Raw genomic sequence first — 11,900 nt, 5'->3', positions numbered from 1 at the left:
ATGAATCATGGCACATGATCGAATGTCACATCTTTACTACATAACATGAGTTCTATACAAAATAAATAATTACATTATAAGGAGACAACGGTCTAGCAACCCAAAGTTGACTGGGAGACGATGTCCTAGACCTCTCACGAACTCGCCACAGCATCCTCCATGCGCCTCATCCTGTGGTACATGTTCTTGACCTATGGGGGGGTGTGAGACAGCAAGAGTGAGCTCACATACGTTCATCGCTCAACAAGTTGTGGGGAATAATGTGCATGAACTCGCCAAAGGTGGGAGCTCACGTGAAGTGTAAGGCTTACCAAATAGGATGGTTAGAGCTGAGCATTGCTTTTAAAGTTGATCAAAATTTTATTAGCAATTACTAAGTATAAGTAAATACCAACCCAATTAAGAAGTAGAACAAAAGTAACAACATCACCTGCAATGCAATGCATATGACAAATTGAATTTAGTTCCATAAATTAATCATGTGAGGGTCCGAGCTGCTCATAACCGTGAGCACGGCTGATATACCAGTTTTACACTCTGCAGAGGTTGCACATCTTTACCCACAGGTCATGTTACCCATCTGCCAAGGGATCGCGACTTCCCATACACCTCTACCGAGGAGGCGAGGCAAGGTAACACTACGAGGCCTTTACAAAGATCCACTAGCTTCAGAAAACCCGCTACAGTTTATAGGAAGCTCCAATGCATGGATCCCTCGCATGATCGCCATCGCAGCAAAATCATCCCAAGGACCTCCCTACACTGACCACTCCCCTACTGCCCTTGCCCCTTTCGGGTAAGGTAGTCTTCCACTAGCTTTCCTAATTAATCAGCCAAGGGCGTCCCTTTAAACCCTTGTGGTAGTACTGTTTTCCCGGGTGGTCGCTCCATGTTCCAATTAACATAATGATCTTATCATGAACAGTAATAATAAATAGATAATAAAAGTGTGATCATGAATAATGTATCTTCATACCCAAAACCACATAAGGCACTAGCAAGTACTACCCAAAAAGTTCAGTGGTAAACAAGGTATAAAGATAATCAAACTAGGGTAACCTATTGGGTCCCATCAAAATTAACCTATGCAGATCATTATGATTAATTAGAACATGAGTGGGTAAAAAGAAGTGATCAAGGGCACAACTTGCCTGGGACTTGAGATTCCAGATACCAGGATGATCTTCAGATTCTTGTGACCTCACTGCTAGTCGTAGCAATACAAACAAACATGGTATATACAAAATTAACACCAAACATAAGAACAAACTGCATAACAATAATCTACGCGTCGTTACGAGATCGTGGGTTCGAGAATCACCAAAATCGGAGCTACGATTATGAAGTTATGATTTATGAAAGGTCTATGTGATTAAACTGTATTATAAATTGATTAGCATACAGAATATGAGAAAGTATATTCTAAATAGTTAATCCAACTTTAACCTAGATCATAACTTGGTTTGGGATTACCTTTTACCCAGATTATATTTATAGAGAGATTAATCCTAGGTTAGCCGAGTTAATCTACTGAATAAAGATTTGAACATTTTCCTAATTATAATTATATGGAATACGTCACACATGATGTTGCTACTGCGTAAAGAATATTTTTATGAAGCCAACGCAATTCGAATGGATCAAATCGGAGTTAAAACAAAGGGGATACGATTTTTCGAAGTTTAGGGAATTGTTTTTATCCTAAAATCATTTTCTCCATCAAATTTATCTATTTTATTTAATTTCTGGGACGCTGCCACAATTCCAGCGAAGCCCAGGGGGTCGCAAGCAAGTTTTCAGGACCTAGCCGTGATGGTTCTTAAGACCAGGTGGGACCGCGGGTTTATTTAATAAAAGGTTAGGGTCTTTTTAACAAAACAGCCTGGCCGAAGGGGTATCTTCTAATCTAAGCCGTTCGATTGAAAATCCAGGGCCAGGATGAGATCACGGGTATAAAGAACAAGTGTGCCATTTTGTCCGTTCGATCAAGATCCCATGGGTCGGATCAAGAGCGAAATTAACATGTGACCAGAGTCGTTCATCCATGGATCAACGACTCATATTGACACACGAAGCGGTATGTGGCCGGTCTAATCGTGATCATCCATGGCCAGATCAACGACCATTACACCATCTTCCACCCTCAAGCCAACCCGAGCCACACCGTCCGCCAGGCGCGGCGGCGATCTCACCGGCGCCAATCGAGCTGCCCCCTGTGACCAATACGTGCCCCGAATGGTAAGCTACCTTTAATCCAGCCCATCCACACCATATCCAACGGCAACGGATCGTCTTCTTCCACACCCGGTCACCAGAGCGGCGGCGCACAGGCTCGCCGCGGCGGCGCCCATGGACGGACCTCCCAACTACCAGCTATGGCGCCCATTTCTAGTTCGGACGGATGCTACACGCTGCGGAGAGAGAGGAAAACTCAATGGAGGCGTCCTTACCAAGGATTAGCATGCTGACGAGGTTGTCCACGCACCGTGGCGGATGCTGCGCAATCAATGAAAATTTCGTTCGCGCCATGGCCTTTCGTGCTCTGAATCGACCTCGATTACAATCCCTGTGTGCTGGCGATCCTGCTCGATCTCCCATTGATCCATTAATGGCGGTGCAGGCAAGAGTTACCAGCAACGGCGAACCTTCCCACGGCGATGATCCCCTCGGCTATCTCTTCCTGATGCAGCTTACGATGGCTATGATTCAGGGGTCAGGTATCCGCCTTTATACACCGAGCATAGAGAATCCGGGTCAGTTCAATGCCTAGGTTTGTTACGATTTCTACGGATCGCATCCGCCCTGTTCTGCTTTCTGTTGAGATCCGGTATTTGGTGGGGGAGACATCTGACGGCATGGACCCACACGCCATTGTCTTAGGTGCTTAGGAAGCAGCTAGCGAGCACATAGATTTTGGATTGAGGGAGGGCGACATGCGGGCTAAGGGGAAGTGGGCCCCGCCGAAGAGGGAAATAGGAGAGGAATGGGCCGACAGAGGGGAATGTTGGCCCAGCTACGGGTACAACCACATTTCTTTTTCTTTTATTTTCCTGATTTCATATTTAAATCCTAATTTCAAATCAGGTTTTTTTAAATTCCAATTCGAATTAAATGTAAATAGAGTTCAAGCTTAAAACAATTTATGTGCACAGACAAAACTCCAATATGAATTCAAAAGTATAATTTTTGTTATTTATTATCCCTTTTAGCAATTGTTCTCATCATACAAGCCATAAAGATTATTTTTAGGAGAAATAAATTCTAATGTGTAACCTTCATTAAAAGGTGATTTTACTTACCCTCCTTAAGAATGTCCCTCAACCATATTAGTAAAAGAAATCTAATTCATATGAAGATCTTTCCACTTTCTTTGATTTCTTTATTTATTTATTTATTTATTTTCTATTTGCATAAACTAATGCCATTAGTTAAGTATGAAAGAAGGAAATCAAGAAATCCCTAAAACACTCAATTATTTATTTATTTATTTATTCTATTATTATATTTTTTTTTCTTATACCAATTTTGGGCTTTACAAATCCTACCCCCCTTAACAGAAATCTCGTCCTCGAGATTTGTAAGGACATGGATGTAAAAAGCTCTATTTATAATTTAGCCTTTAACTACTAATTAGTTTAAGAATTAAGAAGTTTCATGTTATTTAGATAGTGGTTATGAAAGCATGGGTATGTATATCCACTTTATTATGTAGGATAATAAGATGTCTTTAAAGTATGGATGGGTTTGGGTACGAAAGAGTAAGGTAAGAAAAGACTCCATCCAAGATTGTGGATCTTGATTCCTTTGAAAATCTGGCTTGAATCTTATCTTTCCTTGATTTGACGAGGTTGATCATCTTTGATCTTTGGTCTTGACATCATCATCCGAGCTACTGACATATAGTTAAAATAGCTTGTAGATAAGAACATTTAGCTAATAGGTAGATGACATAGGATGAGTGTGCTATAGCCAAACAGGGTCTAGTTGCTTTGTTAGGTTGGCTAGGTACATATCTTTAGGAACATGTAGGTTAGTTGGGCAGGTTAGAATATTTTGTTGTGAAATAAATAGTTTAGGCAACCTATCAAAATATATAGGTTAGGTTGTTTGTGTATTGATCGGATTGGCCTAAGCCACCAATTTAGGTTTAGGTGAATTAGGAGTATGACCCTATTCCTTGTACCAGCATTAAGTAACTCACTCTAGATTAGATCATACTAGATTAGATTAAGTCTAGATTAGGTTGGTATGACTAGATTAAACTAGTTTAAGTTATAAAGATTTACTAGGGTAGGATAAATATCATTAGGATATGTTAGAATCTTTTGAGATAAGATGGATCTATTAAGATAAGAGAGAGTCTTTTAAGATAAGATGGATCTACGAGTGTAGGATAGAATCTTTTAAGATGAGATGGATATTGTTAGGCTAGATACTTTAATGAGGGATAATCTAGTTTGTCTAGTTATTTTTATGAGTATATTTTTCCCCTATATGTATATGCATATGTAATTGTGGACATTACTCCACAACTCATCACACTCAATCAAAGATCCAAATCAATCAAGTATCATAAGAAGAAACTCTCAAGCGTATAGATACCTATAAAAATAGTTTTATATTTTTGCCCCTAAGAGTAGGTCTCCTATTTCTAAAGATCACTTTAGGCACGAGATTTCAAGAGTGTGAAATCCACATTTGTCTTTAGAAGGAAAAAGTAAGACTAATCAGAGTAAAGCAGAAATAGATGAGAAAAGATTAAGATAAGTTTAGAAAAGGATCAGACTAGCAAAGGTAAGTAGATAATGGTTGTCCAGTTCTATCTAGGTTTCGTCCTACAGTCAACATTCCTCTGATACCACTTCTGTCACACCCGGGTTTTAGGGGTCCAAAGCCCGGGCGCGAACATAATCACTAGGTGTGCTAGGACAAAGTCTCACACATATGATGAATCATGGCACATGATCGAATGTCACATATTTACTACATAACAGGAGTTCTATACAAAATAAATAATTACATTATAAGGAGACAACGGTCCAGCAACCCAAAGTTGACTGGGAGACGATGGTCTAGACCTCTCACGAACTCGCCACAGCATCCTCCATGCGCCTCATCCTGTGGTACCTGTTCTTGACCTGTGGGGGGTGTGAGACAGCAAGAGTGAGCTCACATACGTTCATCGCTCAACAAGTTGTGGGGAATAATGTGCATGAACTCGCCAAAGGTGGGAGCTCACGTGAAGTGTAAGGCTTACCAAAGAGGATGGTTAGAGTTGAGCATTGCTTTTAAAGTTGGTCAAAATTTTATTAGCAATTACTAAGTATAACTAAATACCAACCCAATTAAGAAGTAGAACAAAAGTAACAACATCACCTGCGATACAATGCATATGACAAATTGAATTTAGTTACATAAATTAATCATGTGAGGGTCCGAGGTGCTCATGACCGTGAGCATGGCTGATATACCAGTTTTACACTCTGCAGAGGTTGCACATCTTTACCCACAAGTCATATTACCCATCTGGCAAGGGATCGCGACTTCCCATACACCTCTACCGAGGAGGCGAGACAGGGTAACACTACGAGGCCTTTACAAAGTTCCACTAGCTTCAGAAAACCCGCTACAGTTTATAGGAAGCTCCAATGCATGGATCCCTCGCATGATCGCCATCGCAGCAAAATCATCCCAAGGACCTCCCTACACTGACCACTCCCCTACTGCCCTTGCCCCTTTCAGGTAAGGTAGTCTTCCACTAGCTTTCCTAATTAATCAGCCAAGGGCGTCCCATTAAACCCTTGTGGTAGCACTGTTTTCCCGGGTGGTCGCTCCATGTTCCAATTAACATAACGATCTTATCATGAACAATAATAATAAATAGATAATAAAAGTGTGATCATGAATAATGTTTCTTCATACCCAAAACCACATAAGGCACTAGCAAGTACTACCCAAAAAGTTAAGTGGTAAACAAGGTATAAAGATAATCAAACTAGGGTAACCTATTGGGTCCCATCAAAATTAACCTATGCAGATCATTATGATTAATTAGAACATGAGTGGGTAAAAAGAAGTGATCAAGGGCACAACTTGCCTGGGACTTGAGATTCCAGGTACCAGGATGATCTTCAGATTCTCGTGACCTCACTGCTAGTCGTAGCAATACAAACAAACATGGTATATACAAAATTAACACCAAACATAAGAACAAACTGCATAACAATAATCTACGCGTCGTTACGAGATCGTGGGTTCGAGAATCACTAAAATCGGAGCTACGGTTATGAAGTTATGATTTATGAAAGGTCTATGTGATTAAACTGTATTATAAATTGATTAGCATATAGAATATGAGAAAGTATATTCTAAATAGTTAATCCAACTTTAACCTAGATCATAACTTGGTTAGGGATTACCTTTTACCCAGATTATATTTATAGAGAGATTAATCCTAGGTTAGCCGAGTTAATCTACTGAATAAAGATTTGAACATTTTCCTAATTATAATTATATGGAATACGTCACACATGATGTTGCTACTGCATAAAGAATATTTTTATGAAGCCAACGCAATTCGAATGGATCAAATCGGAGTTAAATCAAAGGGGATATGATTTTCCGAAGTTTAGGGAATTGTTTTTATCCTAAAATCATTTTCTCCATCAAATTTATCTATTTTATTTAATTTCTGGGACGTTGCCACAATTCCAGCGAAGCCCAAGGGGTCGCAAGCAAGTTTTCAGGACCTAGCCGTGATGGTTCTTAAGACCAGGTGGGACCGCGGGTTTATTTAATAAAAGGTTAGGGTCTTTTTAACAAAACAGCCTGGCCGAAGGGGTATCTTCTAATCTAAGTCGTTCGATTGAAAATCCAGGGCCAGGATGAGATCACGGGTATAAAGAACAAGTGTGCCATTTTGTCCGTTCGATCAAGATCCCATGGGTCGGATCAAGAGCAAAATTAACATGTGACCAGAGTCGTTCATCCATGGATCAACGACTCATATTGACACACGAAGCGGTATGTGGCCGGTCTAATCGTGATCATCCATGGCCAGATCAACGGCCATTACACCATCTTCCACCCTCAAGCCAACCCGTGCCACGCCGTCCGCCAGGCGCGGCGGCGATCTCACCGGCGCCAATCGAGCTGCCCCCCGTGACCAATACGTGCCCCGAATGGTAAGCTGCCTTTAATCCAGCCCATCCACACCATATCCAACGGCAACGAATCATCTTCTTCCACACCCGGTCACCAGAGCGGCGGCGCCCATGGACGGACCTCCCAACTACCAGCTACGACGCCCATTTCTAGTTCGGACGGATGCTACACGCTGCGGAGAGAGAGTAAAACTCAATGGAGGCGCCCTTACCAAGGATTAGCATGCTGACGAGGCTGTCCACGCACCGTGGCAGATGCTGCGCAATCAATGAAAATGTCGTTCGCGCCATGGCCTTTCATGCTCTGAATCGACCTCGATTACAATCCCTGCGTGTTGGCGATCCTGCCCGATCTCCCATTGATCCATTAATGGCGGTGCAGGCAAGAGTTACCAGCAACGGCGAACCTTCCCACGGCGATGATCCCCTCGGCTATCTCTTCCTGATGCAGCTTACGATGGCTATGATTCAGGGGTCAGGTATCCGCCTTTATACACCGAGCATATAGAATCCGGGTCAGTTCAATGCCTAGGTTTGTTACAATTTCTACGGATCGCATCCGCCCTTTTCTGCTTTCTGTTGAGATCCGATATTTGGTGGGGGAGACATCTGACGGCATGGACCCATACGCTATTGTCTTAGGTGCTTAGGAAGCAGCTAGCGAGCGTATAGATTCTGGATTGAGGGAGGGCGACATGCGGGCTAAGGGGAAGTGGGCCCCGCCGAAGAGGGAAATAGGAGAGGAATGGGCCGGCAGAGGGGAATGTTGGCCCAGCTACGGGTACAACCACATTTCTTTTTCTTTTATTTTCCTAATTTCATATTTAAATCCTAATTTCAAATCAGGTTTTTTTAAATTCCAATTCGAATTAAATGTAAATAGATTTCAAGCTTAAAACAATTTATGTGCACAGACAAAACTCCAATATGAATTCAAAAGTATAATTTTTGTTATTTATTATCCCTTTTAGCAATTGTTCTCATCATACAAGCCATAAAGATTATTTTTAGGAGAAATAAATTCTAATGTGTAACCTTCATTAAAAGGTGATTTTACTTACCCTCCTTAAGAATGTCCCTCAACCATATTAGTAAAAGAAATCTAATTCATATGAAGATCTTTCCACTTTCTTTGATTTCTTTACTTATTTATTTTCTATTTGCATAAACTAATGCCATTAGTTAAGTATGAAAGAAGGAAATCAAGAAATCCCTAAAACACTCAATTATTTATTTATTTATTTATTCTATTATTATATTTTTTTCTTATACCAATTTTGGGCTTTACAACCCCCTTGTGATCAATGAGAATAGACAGATCCTCTATAGAGAAGCGGTTGCATAGAAGACTCCTGATGGGAAGGAGACATTGGAGATCACCATTAGGTCCGAAAGCATTAGGAGGAAAACACGATCGGATATCCGATCAAAAGTCCCCCCAAAGCACTAGGGGACGAGCACGGTCTGGACCCCACACGAACGGTTTGGCTACCATAGTCGGACGGTCTGGAGATGACCAGAGGCAGCAGTGACCCAAGACTATCAAAGCATGACATCTCGAGATAGGTATGTGGAAGAAAAATATATCTAAGGAATCTGGCCAGATTGTCAATGTTGACCTCTCTTTTGATCATCTCCTCTCTAAGTATGTCAACAAGAAGGTCGCTCCACGCGATCAACCAACAAAGCGACCTCATTCGCCGATTATAGAGAGGGAGGTCAAGGAGGGTGGCCCGACACGGATAAGGCCAACTAAATCGATCCAAGAAGTGGTTTAGCTAGTTACACCAACGTAACCGACACCAGAGACACCAACACATGCTTACACGCCCTTCCACCCACCAGCTTATCTGTCAGCTTGTCCACCTGCTTATGCGTTTACCTATCCACCCACGCCATACATGCGAAAATCAAATGTGGGGAGGCAAGACATGATGTTACATCCACAATACCAATATGGGATGCCATATCACCCAACTTGGGTCATCCAAACCTCTATGTTTGATAGACTAGTTCCACCAGTGCAAGACCAATTGGGTACTCCTCAATCTGGTCCTTGGGCAAATGATCAACAAACTCTCATATATGTAGTGCCCCGAGTCAGAGTCACTGACTCCATCAAATTCTAAAAAATTGGGGAGAACTATAGTTGGTGACATCATCAAAGTAGGCATGGTAGATGTCATAGTCGATAAAGATAATGAAGGGTCGATGTTTTTCAGAGAATTGGACAAAACACAAAAAGAGGAGGAGGTTATTGCATTCATCGATAATAGGGCCAACAACAAAACACCCGATCCCAAATATTCCATGTCTCGATGGTGTCACTCGAGATTAACACATTCACAAAAGCGCAAATTTCAGTGCTTGAGAGCAAAAGAAGAAAAAGAAAAAGGAAGTTGAATGGGTATTTAATGAAACACATCCATAATACCCACAAAAGCAATGGATACCTAAGGCCACTACAATTGATACACCAATGTAAGGAAAATGCACCCAACCCATTTGATTAAGTGATTTTGTTGTTTGTTGATCAACATAACAGGTGAAGTAATGGGTTTGCAAGCGTTTATGTTTTGTAGTTCACAGGACACGAAGTGGATTGAACTAAGGCTCTGAGAATGCAACACCTCAAAATATGACTCATAGACGGCTTATAAATACTCAGCACAAGTTCAAGACACAAGACCAAAAAACCCAAGAAAAGAAGATAGAAGATTCAAGAAATGGGTTGTCGGATGGTTCATCGGACCGAACCGGTGTGCATCGAACTAGTTACACAGAGAGCCCTACAAACTGCCTCTCGACCAGCTGACTGTCCGGACCAGTCCGGTGGTGCACTAAACCACGGTCCAATGACTAGTTACCATCGGTCATCTGACGTGGCATGCACTGGACCGGGTCAGTGTGCACCGGACCACTGCACTGTAGCAGAGTCCATGTCAGTGATTCCAATGGCTAGCTGACGTGGGAGGTCCGGTGCGCACCAAATCGGTCTGGTGCGACCCAGAACAACTACTTTCCTCCAGTGTCTAACTTTTTTATTAGGGCTCTATAAATATCCCCTAGCTGTCCATTTGAAGGTGTGGGAGTCCAAGATACATTGCTATAGTGTTGAGACACATCTCCATTGCTTCGAATCACACAAGTGCTTAGAGAATCACTTGGTGATTACCGTAGGTGCTTTGCGAAATGCTTAGATTAGTTAGATCGCTATTGCGCTTGCTCTTGGTTTGTTTCTAGTTGTGTGAGTGAGGTTAGACAACCCACAAATCCCTCGACTCTTGTGTGAGCCATTGTAATATTGTACCAAGTGGGACGAGAGTCTTGCGTGACCACACCGACCGAGTTTGTGGTGTGGCCGCCACTATGTACTGGAGGGAATGAGGCCCGTGACGTTTTAGCTAGAAGCTCGATTGTGAAGAAGGCAGGGAGAGTCCGAGAAAAGACCAGAAGTGAGCACCACTTGTGCGTTGAGAAGGCCTGTAGCTCCCTACGGAGTTAATCGACTAGGTGTTTGGCCCTTGTGCGGGCTTCCCTTTGCATAGGGGCACCAATGAGGATTAGTCAAAATCTTTCACGGTTCTGGATACCTCAGTAAAAATACCGACACGTCCATGGAAGTTTGCTTTCTCTACCATTGTTTTTAAGCTTCTGTATTTATTGTTTACTTAAGTTGCAATCTCTCAATTCCTAGATTAGAATATAGGATTGGAACTTAGGTTGCTAAACTCCTTTTGCGATAGAGATGGCTACACTTAGAAAAAACATAGTTTGCACATTATTTCTTAGTTATTTGCATAGTTTTTGTTTCGTAGAATTATTTGTGGTTTAGATTAGCGAGAAAAATGGAAGTCCTAACTCACCCCCTCTTAGGCGTTCATAGCCCTTTCAATTGGTATCAGAGCCCTGTTTGGCTTATTAGGAATCTTTTAGCTTAATCCCTAATCAAGCAACCGTTTTTAGAGGAGAGGGATGGATACCCATAGGCCACCACACTTCGGCAACACTATCTTTCCCTATTATAGTGTTAGAAGGCTTGTTACCTAAAAGCTATTGATCTAGGTGTTTGGAAAGTCACTCGCGGCGGGATGAAACCACCTACGATTCTCGACATGCTCACCGCGAGTGACAAGAAAGAAATTCATTTGAATGCTAGAGCCACAAATTGCTTGTATGAATCTCTTAGCCTAGAAATTTCAAATCAAATCTTTATTTTGAAAACGACTAATGAGATTTGGCTAAAATTGCATGAGCTCTATGGGACACATCCAATGTCCATGAGCAAAAACATTGTATAGCTTTAAATGAGTATAACTGTTTTGCAATGAAAGAAAATTAGCTTGTTATAAATGTATTCACGTTTAAATATTGTTATTAATGAGCTCAACTCTATTGGCATTAATAAGCTAGATTATGCAGACATTGTGAGGAAAATCATCTCCCTTCTACATCAACAAAAAATATGGGAGCATCATCACCATCCTTCACAACCTGGAAGATTTGAGCCAAATGACCCCCGCACTTTTGATATGGAAGATTGTGGCATTTGAAATGTCATGAAAGATGGGTAAAGAAGAATCAACCTCTTCAAAGCCATGTGCACATGTGATGTGCGCAAACAGATGAAAGGCAAGAAGAAGGTTGAAACCTCAAGTTCTTCAAGTGAAGAGGAGGCATACAAGGAACAAGGTGATGATGATGAAGATGATCAACCCTCTAAATCATCTTCTAAGG

This window comes from Zea mays, chromosome 4 (genome assembly GCF_902167145.1).
Source record: "Zea mays cultivar B73 chromosome 4, Zm-B73-REFERENCE-NAM-5.0, whole genome shotgun sequence".
NCBI lineage: Eukaryota > Viridiplantae > Streptophyta > Magnoliopsida > Poales > Poaceae > Zea > Zea mays.
Note: the sequence above shows the minus strand (reverse complement) of the source record.